At 36.4% G+C, this 11,415-nt stretch overlaps 1 pseudogene; it reads right to left on the bottom strand.

Annotated features, from left to right (window-relative positions):
- Positions 1–1,031: 1,031 nt before the first annotated feature.
- LOC106310353 lies at positions 1,032–2,625 on the bottom strand (annotated as a pseudogene).
- Between the last annotated feature and the right edge of the window lie 8,790 nt (positions 2,626–11,415).

Genomic DNA, 11,415 nt, shown 5'->3' with positions numbered 1-11,415 from the left:
AATTTACAACAAGGTTAACTTGAATTAGTTGATAGTTTTTAAAAAGAGATATGATGTTTTCATATATATGGATTGGTATGACAAATCACTTCATTTCCATACAATTTTAACGTATTCCTTACTTCTATACATTAAATTGAATTCACTTAAAGAAACTATAACAAAATGAAATAAGAACCATATAATATATAAATATTATCACCCAAAAATCATCCACAAGAAAGCGTAATATGACACATTACCCTCACCATTCTTTGCATTGTGAAGTGGGCCTAGTCTTCTGTGGGCCGGCCTTAAGCGGACACGGTGTCTGTAACGGCGGAACCATGCAGTTAGCGAGCTGCTCACTGGGATTTCCGCCGCAGGACTAATCTGTATTCGCGTTAGGAAGTTATGCTGCAGATACAACGTCTGTATGCTTGCCGATAATAGCCTCTCCACGAAGCTCGCTGGGACTTCTCCACTGAACCGATTTCTGTTCAGGTAGAGATTCTCGATGCTTGAGAGAAGCGGATATATTTGACCAGAGAATCTATTGTACTGAGATCAACGTTTGGAATCGTCACTTGATCCGCCGGCTGAATCAATACGTAGAAGAAATTGCGTTGCAATTGGAGGCTTGTGATTGGAAAGTTGAAGATTCGACCGGGAATCGCTTGGTTTTCTTTTGTTTTTGTTTGTTTGTGTTGAATATATGTTGTTATCTACTAAAATTTACGGCAAGCATAAAAATGGGCTCACAAAACAAAAACCGAGAAGAAAATAAGCAAATTCACTTCTAAATTTATAGTATAGATTAGAATTAATACAAAGACACATTAGTACATACAAGTATATATAAAAGTGCATTACTGATATTAAATGTTATGATTAAAATAACTATTGACAAACTAAGCAAAAAATATTTAAAGGTTAATTAAATTGAGAAAATAATTTACAGGTACATTAAATCATTTAATTTACAACAAGATTAACTTGAATTAGTTGATAGTTTTTAGAAAGAGATATGATGTTTTCATATATATGGATTGTTATGACAAATCACTTTATTCCCATACAATTTTAATATATTTCTTACTTCTATACATTAAATTGAATTCACTTAACGAATTCACAAATCGTTTTTGTTTTCTCTTTCCCTTTTCAACACATTGCCCCTCAAAAAAAAAACTATAATAAAATGAAATAAGAACTATATAATATATAAATATTATCACCGAAAAATCCTCCACAAGAAAGTGTAATACGACGCATTACCCTTGCCATTCGTTGCATTGTGTCGTGGGTCTAGTCTTCTGTGGGCCGGCGTTAAGCGGACACGGCGTCTCTAACGGCAGAACCATGCAGTTATACTGCAAACACAGTGAGCTGCTCACCGGGATTTCCGCCGCCGGACTAATCTGTATTCCCGTCAGGAAGTTATGCTGCAGATACAACGTCTGTATACTCGCTGATAACAGCCTCTCCACAAAGATCGCCGGGACTTCTCCGGTGAACCGATTGCTGTTCAGGTAGAGATTTTCGACGGTTGAGAGAAGTGGAGATATCTGACCGGAGAATCTATTGTAGCTCAGATCAACGTTTGGAATCGTCACTTGATTCGCTGGCTGAATCAATCCGTAGAAGAAATTGCGTTGCAATTGGAGGCTTGTAATTGGAAAGGCGAAGATTCGACCGGGAATTGTGCCGGTTAGCCTGTTTAAGCTGAGATCAAGGTAGTTAAGCTGGTTTAATCGAAGTAAAACCCGGTCCACTGGTCCGGTTAACTGGTTCCATGCCAGTGAGAGGTATTGCAGCGACGGAGGGAAAGACGCGGGAGAGAGTGAACCGGTGAGGCTGTTGCGTTTTAGATCGATTCGAGTTAGAGTTTGTGAGAGAAACGGAGGGATTGATCCGGTTAAGTGATTGTGGCAGAGAATCAAATTGGAGAGCTCCGGTAAAGATCCGATCGCCGGCGGAATGGTTCCGGTGAGCTGATTGTAGCTCAAAATGAGTGTTCTGAGACCGCGAACTTCGCCGAGGCTCGCCGGAGATGAAATTCCGGCTGATAGCGAGGAAACGGAGGTCTTTTAACTGAGAGATGGTCGCCGGTAAAGCACCCATGATTCTGCCGGGGACAATGGAGAGCTCCGTGAGAGCAGAGAGTTTGCCTAACGCCGGGTTGATTCGACCGGATAAACCGGGTGATCCGGCTCTGGGATCACCGAGGTTGAGAGAAACCACTTTGTCTCCGTCACAGTAGACGCCGGCGAAGCCGCAGGGGTCGGAGGTGAAGTCCCATGACCGGAAGAAGTTGGAACCTGGCAAATCATCGAGAGATTTACGAATCGCTTGCAGAGCCAAGAAATCAACAGGGTCGAGAATCGCCTCCGCTAAGAATCGGAATCGAAGTAGAAGCAGTAAACACCAAAGCAACTGTGTAAATCTCATCTTCTTCTTCTAAAGTAGCTGTTTCAGCTTCAAGAAACAGAGACTATGATAATATTTATATATATAAGAAATGGAAAGTACTGAGAAAATCTATAAAGTCGGTTTATATTTTAGGCATTCGTATATATGGTTTTTGACATATTTCCTTTCACGACCTTTGTATAAAGAGAACGCCGATGTAATTCATGTGACACAGAAGTCAATATACATATTTCCTTTTAATCAAAGTGAAGCTGTGTGGTGGGAAACAGAGGTATTCTCGTGGGAGCTTCCGTGAGAGGCTTTAATGGAGGATTATCAAACTATTAAAAAGGATAAAAAAGGTTTTTCGAGGGAAGAGAAAAGAGTGGCTTGAGGAGGAAGGCAAAACAAGAGGTGAAATATTCTTCCTCCTCTTTACTCGTTTTCTGCCTTTTTTTTGTTTGTTTGATGGCTTGTCATAGAAGACGATATGAAATTAATAGAATCCGACAAAAAGAAAGAATGACATTATCTATGTACCACGGACGCAAAATTCAAAGGCGGATAGTCTGGCACGCAGTGCTAGGAAGCAATCGTCTTTTGTCGTTCACATGGATTCGGCTCACCCGGTTTGGTTCACAGAGTCAACATGAGTCTGTAATGCTGATGACAAAAAAAAAAAAAAAAAAAAAAAAAAAAAAGAATGCTAAATTAAGAAAGTTTTTTAACATTTGGGTTGTGTCAGTGAATTGAAACAGACAGCAGGTTCGGTGCCAAAAGGTCGGTCTGGTCAAGTGACTTGTGTGTGCGTTCAGTTCTACAGTCTCGACTGACAGCTTGGACGAGCCAGAATTCTGTGACACGTCAGTTTGTGGTTGGATCATTACTTTTTTCATTTTTTGTACTGGTACCATTGTTACATATTTTGATTATATTTTTTATCGATTTATATACATACATCCAAAGATGTGCTTTTATACGGCAAAATTAGCGTGACAGTTTGATTTTTATTAAGTGATACATTTAACGAAATAGTAGTAGTATTTTAATAGTATAAGAAATATGGTTAATGGTCAATATAACACACATGAGCTTAGTCAAAAAGTAAATAGTCCTCAAATCTTATAATGTGTGCGTTGTATAGTTAACTAAAATAGTTGGTAAAAGTTGGACAATTTTTTTTTCTATTCTTTCTAGTAAATTTGGTAGAAGGTAAAAACAGAGACATAACTTGTATTTCTATTTTTCTTACTCATTTTGGTTCTGACAGCAACCTGTTGTTTGCTGTGTTTGTATGTAAAATGAGAAAACGTTTGAATTGAGGCAAAAAAATGGAAAAGAGCTTGGACCACAAGTCTTAACAACACAAACATATGCATGAGATGGTCAACATTTGTAATACTTGCCAAATTTTGTCATTTGTAATTAAATCTTGGCTGTAAATTGTATAATACATTTTATTGTGTAAAAGTAAATGTTTTTCATTATTCGTTGTAAGAGACTAGGGTAGTGGTCCTAGTGGACCAAATTTAGGATTATGAAAAAAGAAATTTGGCTTTGCAAGAAAGCCAAGGCAAGAAGTTCCAATCACCAAGAACACACACAAAAGTAGTCTAGCCCTAGAAGAATAACATGGTCCAAGCACGTGAAGATTAACACACTCATTTTGGGACTCTGTGTTTGTTTGGTTTGTGGTCGAATACTCTCACCAGACGCGGCAATATAACTACTAGTAAGTGTAACTCGAAAAGATTTGATTTCACTTTTGAACCGGTTCGGTTTTCTTCACGTCCTCCTAAATCGTAATAAGAATCTTAACGAAATTAAAATCGACATTTTTTTTTTTTTTGAAAATATATCCATGCCTTGAATTTATGTTCATAGGTCTCTTTATAATAGAGACGGTGCAGTATTCATTATATAGACAAATCATTGTTGATTAATACATACGTAACCAGATCTTCTAGTACCCTTTTGCTTTACGGCTTGAACCCAAATCATGAACCCACAATGGTCGATGAGATCCACAATGATGTTAACAATCTAAGTCATTATGGTCAGAACAAAGCTGGTTTGAAATGTATGAGGCTGCAGATTTTGGATGGGGTAAACCGGTTTATGCAGGACCAATAGACTTGAGGCCTACGCTACAGGTTTGAGTGTTGTTGCCTCAAGGAGGAGTCGAATCTGGTGTCACTCGGCTTCTATCTTATATGATTGATTGTACGTAAATAAGCCAATGATGGATGCTACACAAAAAGGCATATTATAACATGATCTTATTAAAATTTTGGAAATTTATATGTAAGCATTTTTTTCCAGTAATATCAGTGGATCTTATTACAACAACTGTTAAAATCATGTTTTACAGAAATTTTTTATCCTGTTATATATGATTAACATATGTTTATAAATATGTTACACGTCTCTGTTGAATGAGCAACATAAAAAACTCAAGCTCTTTGATGACAGTTCAAATGAGGGATTCACTTTTTTCTCTTTTCACGTCTTCTTTCAGCTTCATTCTCTGAAACCACAACGTGAAACTCTGAACCAAGCATGTCGTGAGTGTCGATATTCTTTGAGTTACTGAGGTTAACAGTCTCCATGATCACTTCTAGTGTCACCGTGAAGCCAAGGTTAGATAAGACGCGTATCGCATTCCCCATTCTGCATATGCTTTGTCGAGTCTCGAGAGGAGTATGGATTTGCTCTTTGGTGGAAGAGGACGAGATCATCTCATCGTCCTTGTGATCATCCATCATCCCAGGATCTCTGACTTGGACGTGTTCTCCAACCCGTATGAAACCATTGAAGCCGATAATCAAATCGATTCCAAGACTTTCTATGTAGTGAAAGTGATGCTTGCGCTACCATTGATCTAAATTCTATACAATTAAACACTATCTTCATATTTTTGAATTTTTTTAAAAAATCTATATGTTAACCCCTACAAAATATTTAGTTTTTCGGTAAATGATTAATATACTGAAACTTATAAATTTTAGTATTATTTTAAAATTTATAACCACATTCTACATTTGTATTAACGTATTCTAAACTCTATTTCATGGTATATAGGCATCGTTCAATTTTTTTATCAATTAATTTCATATACTTCCTAAATCACTAGACAAACCACAATAAAATTATTATTCTAGAGAAACGGAGAAAACAAAGGTTTCAAACCTCTCTGACCATCATCATATATTAGTTCATGATATAACTACGCATTAAAACAATATTATCATATTTTGTAAATTTTTCTCAAAATCAATGTGTTAAACATATGGAAGCCTATAATCTTTAGTGCTATTTTAAAATTTTTAACTTCATTCTCCATTTGTATTAATGTATTCTAAACTATTTTTTATGGTACATGGGCATCGTTCTTTTTTATTTTATCAATTAATTTAGTAAAACTCCATATGCTCCCTAAATCAAAGGGCAAACCACAATAAAATCGCTATTCTAAAGAAACGGAGACAACAAAGGTTCAAAACCTCTATGACCATCATCATATGTTAGTTCATGATACAACTATGCATTAAAACAATATTTTCATATTTTTTGAATTTCTCTCAAAATTTATATGTTAACCCCTATAAAATATTCAGTTTTTCGGTAAACGGTTAATATACTGAAGCCTATAATATTTAGTGTTATTTTAAAATTTCTAACCATATTATACATTTGTATTAATGCATTCTAAACTCTCTTTCATGGTACGTGGGCATCGTTCTATTTTTTTATCAATTAATTTAGTAAAACTTCATATGCTCCCTAAATCAGTGGACAAACCACAATAAAATCGATATTCTAGAGAAACGAAGATAACCAAGGTTCCAAACCTCTCGTACCATCATCATATGTTAGTTCATGATACAACTATGTATTAAAAAATATTGTTATATTTTTTGAATTTTTTTTCTCAAAATCTATGTGTTAACCCCTACAAATTATTCAGTTTTTCGGTAAATGGTTAATATACGTAATCCTATAATCTTTAGTGTTGTTTTAAATTTCTCACCATATTCTTCATTTTTATTAATGTATTATAAACTATCTTTTATGGTACATGGGTATCATTCTATTTTTTTATCAATTAATTTAGTAAAATTCATATGCTCCCTAATTCAGTGGACAAACCTCAATAAAATCGCTATCCTAGAGAAACGGAGACAACAACGGTTTCAAACCTCTATGAACATCATCATATATTATTTCATGATACAACTATGCATTATAACAATATTGTCATATTTTTTTGAATTTTTCTCAAACTCTATGTGTTAACCCCAACAAAATATTCAATTTTTCGGTAAATAGTTAATATACTGAAGCCTATATAATCTTTAGTGTTATTTTAAAAAAATTTAACCACATTCTACATTTGTATTAATATATTATAAACTCTCTTTCATGGTACATGGGGATCGTTCTATTATTAATCAATTAATTTAGTAAAACTTCATATGCTCCCTAAATTAGCTGACAAACCACAATAAAATTGTTATTCTAGAGAAACGGATATAACAAATGTTCCAAACCACTCTGAACATATTATAAATTGTATTAATGTATTATAAGCTAACTTTCATTGTACATGGGAATCATTTGATTTTTTTATCAATTAATTTAGTAACACTTCATATGCTCCCTAAAATAATTGACAAACCACAATAAAATCGTTATTCTAGAAAAACGGAGATAACAAAGGTTCCAAACCTCTCTGACCATCATCATATGTTATTTCATGATACAACTATGCATTAAAACAATATTGTCATACTTTTTGAAATTTTCTTAAAATCTATGTGTTTAACCCCCTATAAAATATTCAGTTTTTTGGTAAAAGATTAATATACTGAAGCCAATAATCTTTATTGTTTTTTTTTAATTTCTAACCAAATAATAAATTTGTAGTAATGTATTCTAAACTCTCTTTCATGGTACATGGGTATCGTTCTATTTTTTATCAATTAATTTAGTATAACTTCATATGCTCCTTAAATCGGTCGTCTGGACGTGGTTCCATCCGAAGCTCCAATCGGTACGCACGCGGGACGGCTCGGTCAGTTTGATCGGTATGGTCGGATGAACGAACCTCGGTCAAATTGTTCAGAACGTCATGATCTCCATGCTGGCCGGCTCCAATGGACTGATCCACGAACCCGGGCATATCATTTCCTTCCACTTCAAAAATATTTGTCCTCAAATCTGAAACATTAAAAGGAAAAAGATTATAAGCAAAAGAACCATAATCAGAACAATGCTCACCTTGAGTTCGGTCCGTTTTTTGAATGGAAGATGATTCTTCTTGGTTGGCTTGATGACCACGAAATTGTTCTTCATCTAGCCCCTCCATTGGCTCATATGTGAAGTCATTGAAAATTGGCAATGGGTCTTCCTTTTCTGGCTCGGTTTCAACGTTCTCATTCTCAAAAGTCACCAACGGTCTTTTCTTTTGACACTTGTTAGCATAATGACCGATCCTGTGATATTTGAAGCACCTGGTAGAATGAGCTTTGCTTGTGGGTTTCACAGCTTTGCTTTTATTAGAAGACAACACATTAGTTTTCAAATCAGAATTTGAAAGAGAAGAAAAATTAATTTGTTGTTTTGGTGCAGGAGAAGTGTTGGTGTTTCCCTTCTTTTTGAGTTGTCAGATAGCATGAATTTCCTTATGCAACATCTTCTCCAAGCTGACATAAGTCTGAAGCTCATTCTGATCAAACACATCACGGTTGCTTCTCTTGGCTTTGGTGAAGGGACGATCACCAATTCTGACCCACTTCTCATCATCATCGAACCTGTTTTGTCTCTTCCTTTGGTTTCTTTGTTCCTGCACAAAATCAAACCCATTAGAAGCAAATTGTTTCTTATTTCCAAAAGTCCAAATATCCTGAAAACACTTAACAAAAGAGTTAGCAAATAAAAATCCTCACACTCTCAAAGTGTTTAGCTCACATTTTTAGGTGATCACTCAGAGTTCTTTCCACTGGTTCAAAGGATGATAGGTAGTCAAAATTCAGAAATAAAAACCCAAAACAAACTTTTGTGGGAGAAAGAAAAGAGAAAGAAAGATGAAGAAATTTTTGATATGGATCCGCCTTAATTGTCCTAAGGCTGGATTTCTCTTCAACCAGCAGGGTTTCTCTTCCACCACTCCCCTTGGATTTCTCTTCAAAAGTGATTCAAGCCAAAACTTTTTTTTCTTTTATCCATATTTTTTTTTAATAATAGACGATCACAAGGAATAAAGGAACAGCCCGGATCCAAGAAATAAGAAAAGAAAAACGTGGAGAGATGAGAAGATGAAAGATGAAAGAAAACAAACCAGCCAAAATGGCTCTGACACCACTTGAAGAACCCTAAGGAACAATCACTCAACTGGATTGATAAGGAATGGATATGAACTCCAAAGGAGAACTGGATGGGATGAATGGTGACACAAAAGGATGCGGAAAGACCTCTTGATACTACCAGAATTCGAACGTTGCCGGATGTGACGCACCGGTCCAACAAAAGAAGGATCGAAACTTGGAGATAACCTCACCAAGAAACTAAGAGGTGTTCTAAACAAAGAACAAAGAGATAAACTCATAAAAAGGGGAAAACAAATCTCTTTTATTTCGTGGCTTATGAGCCATATATATAGGATTAGTAGTCAAAGGAAGCCATAAACAATTATGGGAAATACAAACCTAGGAAAAGACAACATTGACTAGAAAATAATAAAGGGAGTCAAAGTTGGTGAAATTGATGAATACTGGTCAAAGTGACTTCTCCTTGTGTCCAGGTTCATTCTGGTCGTGCTGGTACTTGGTGTAAGGATCAGGACGTGATCAGGACGATTCACACGGCCTGTCGGGTGATTAACACGAACGGACTGAACTATCGGATGATCTGCTGAACCAAGTTGTGTACTGTTGTGAAACAAGTCCTTGGACAGCTCAAGTATCCATGCCTTAGTGAAATATGAAAGATAAAAATCCATCAGAGGTTCGGACACTAAAGCAAGAACTTCAGTACAGCCTTCGGGACACGCGGGATGCACCAAAAGGGCGATAAGGGAAAATCTGTGAACATCTTTGCATTCTTTTCGTTCCAAGTGGATTCTGACTTGACGATCAGTCTTAGAATGTTGGAATTGTTGGGAAAGAAGTGATGTGGGTCGATCAATTCCATCTCTCGGTCGTGGTTCAAGACTGAGCTCCATTACGGGCGTCTGTGGGTCGATGCAGTGGACAGCACGTGCGGTACGGTTGGGCTGATTGGATGGGACGGTACGGACAGTCTGATTAGCACGATCCAATGGGAAATTATGATCAGCATGGACGGAATGATCAGATGGACTATCACAGGCAGCAAGACTGGCATGATCCGACATGAAAACCTCGGTTTGGTCGAGCTGGTTGACAAGAACACCACCTTGGGCCGTATCCATGATCCGAGCCGGTCGATGCTCGATCTGGGTCACATCATACTCTCCCTCTTCAAAAGGATTTGTCCTCAAATCCATTGTACTTATATCAAAAGCAAAGAAATCAGATACAAAAGAATTAAAATTCAAGGGAAACTCAGTAAATGAAAATATTGGACAGAAACTTCCTTGGAGTTTTGAAGTCGTTTTCATCAAGAAATTCCAAATCCTTTGGCGTCCATTATTGCTTGCTCTCCTTGGGAAAGGATCATGCTTATCCTGTTCATTCAAAACAACTAGAGAAACCACATCAAATCTGATAAAAAAATTATCAAAGGGTTTCTCTATCCTTAAGACATCAAAAACATGATCCAAACTCTTACGATAATCTTCAAGCACGTGGGCAAGCATCAAGCAAGTAAACTGATCACAAAAAATTGGTTTATCAATTTTAAAATTAGGCCAAGCTGTGAAACGATTAGGGAAAGAAAAAAACAATGCCAAATCTGAAAAATTCTCATCATGAACGAAATCAAATTGATTCTTTGGCCTAAGTAATTTTGGTTCATACATTTTTCTACACCAAATCTCTTTCAAATCACAGCTTAAGTAAAACAATTCATGAAAAGGTTTAAGCAAAGCGTTTTTCAACCAAGTAAAGATGTGTTTTCTTTTGGAAATTATCGGATTCAAAACGTTTTCATGATGAGCAGAGACAATCAACCCATGATCCTTACAGTGCTTTTGGTTTGGACAAAAGGTTGACTGAGGCAATACCTTTGGTTCATGGAGGATCGGTTTTGGCTCAGGCCGTTTCTTTCTTGGGCCTGAATCTCCTTTAGAAGTCTGGTATTCGCGGATAGACGGGCTGGAGAACCTCCGGTTTGGAAAATTCATAACTCCTTCCTCTGTGAAGCTTTTCAAGTGATTCCAAGCCTCAGTGAATCCTTGGTGATTTGTCTTTCTAGGGAAATTGTATTCATGACAAAAGACCTTCTGAATGTTGAGATATCCGTTTTGGATTGAACCCCTGTCGCTGGCATCTCCAAGGTAGCCGGTTTGGACAACAAAGCTTCTCCAAATCTCAGGATGTTGGGCACGGTCAATGCTTTCATTTCTTTAAAGCTGAACCTCTCTTTCCTGGATACTCAAAACAAACACTAAAAAATCAGGATCATATGTGCAAGATAAATACTTGTTCAAATCAAAAATCAAGATATCTTTTTCAAGAACAAATAGCACACATTTCAGCTTGTCAAGATGCACATCAAAGTAGACATTACAGATCAGATTGAGAATCAACTAATAAAGACTCAAGATGTTTTTCAAAGAAAGTGTTGTAAACCACAATATCATCCATGCTCAAATCAACACAATTATCAAAAATTTATCTCAGAAAATGCCATGTTTTATCAGTTTCAGAACACAAGAGATCAGGCTGCAAAACAGAATCACAAAAATCAAGATCACAAAAATCAGTTTCAGTTTCAAGTGATTTCTGTTTCAGCATCTTTTTAATCAAGAAATCGTCCAATGCACAAGAGGATGGAAACAAATCATCAGTGATCAGTGCATGTTTAGAAGAACTCAGATCAAAG

This window comes from Brassica oleracea, chromosome C8 (assembly GCF_000695525.1).
Source record: "Brassica oleracea var. oleracea cultivar TO1000 chromosome C8, BOL, whole genome shotgun sequence".
Taxonomy (NCBI): Eukaryota; Viridiplantae; Streptophyta; class Magnoliopsida; order Brassicales; family Brassicaceae; genus Brassica; species Brassica oleracea.
This window is presented reverse-complemented; position numbering and strand designations above follow the sequence as displayed.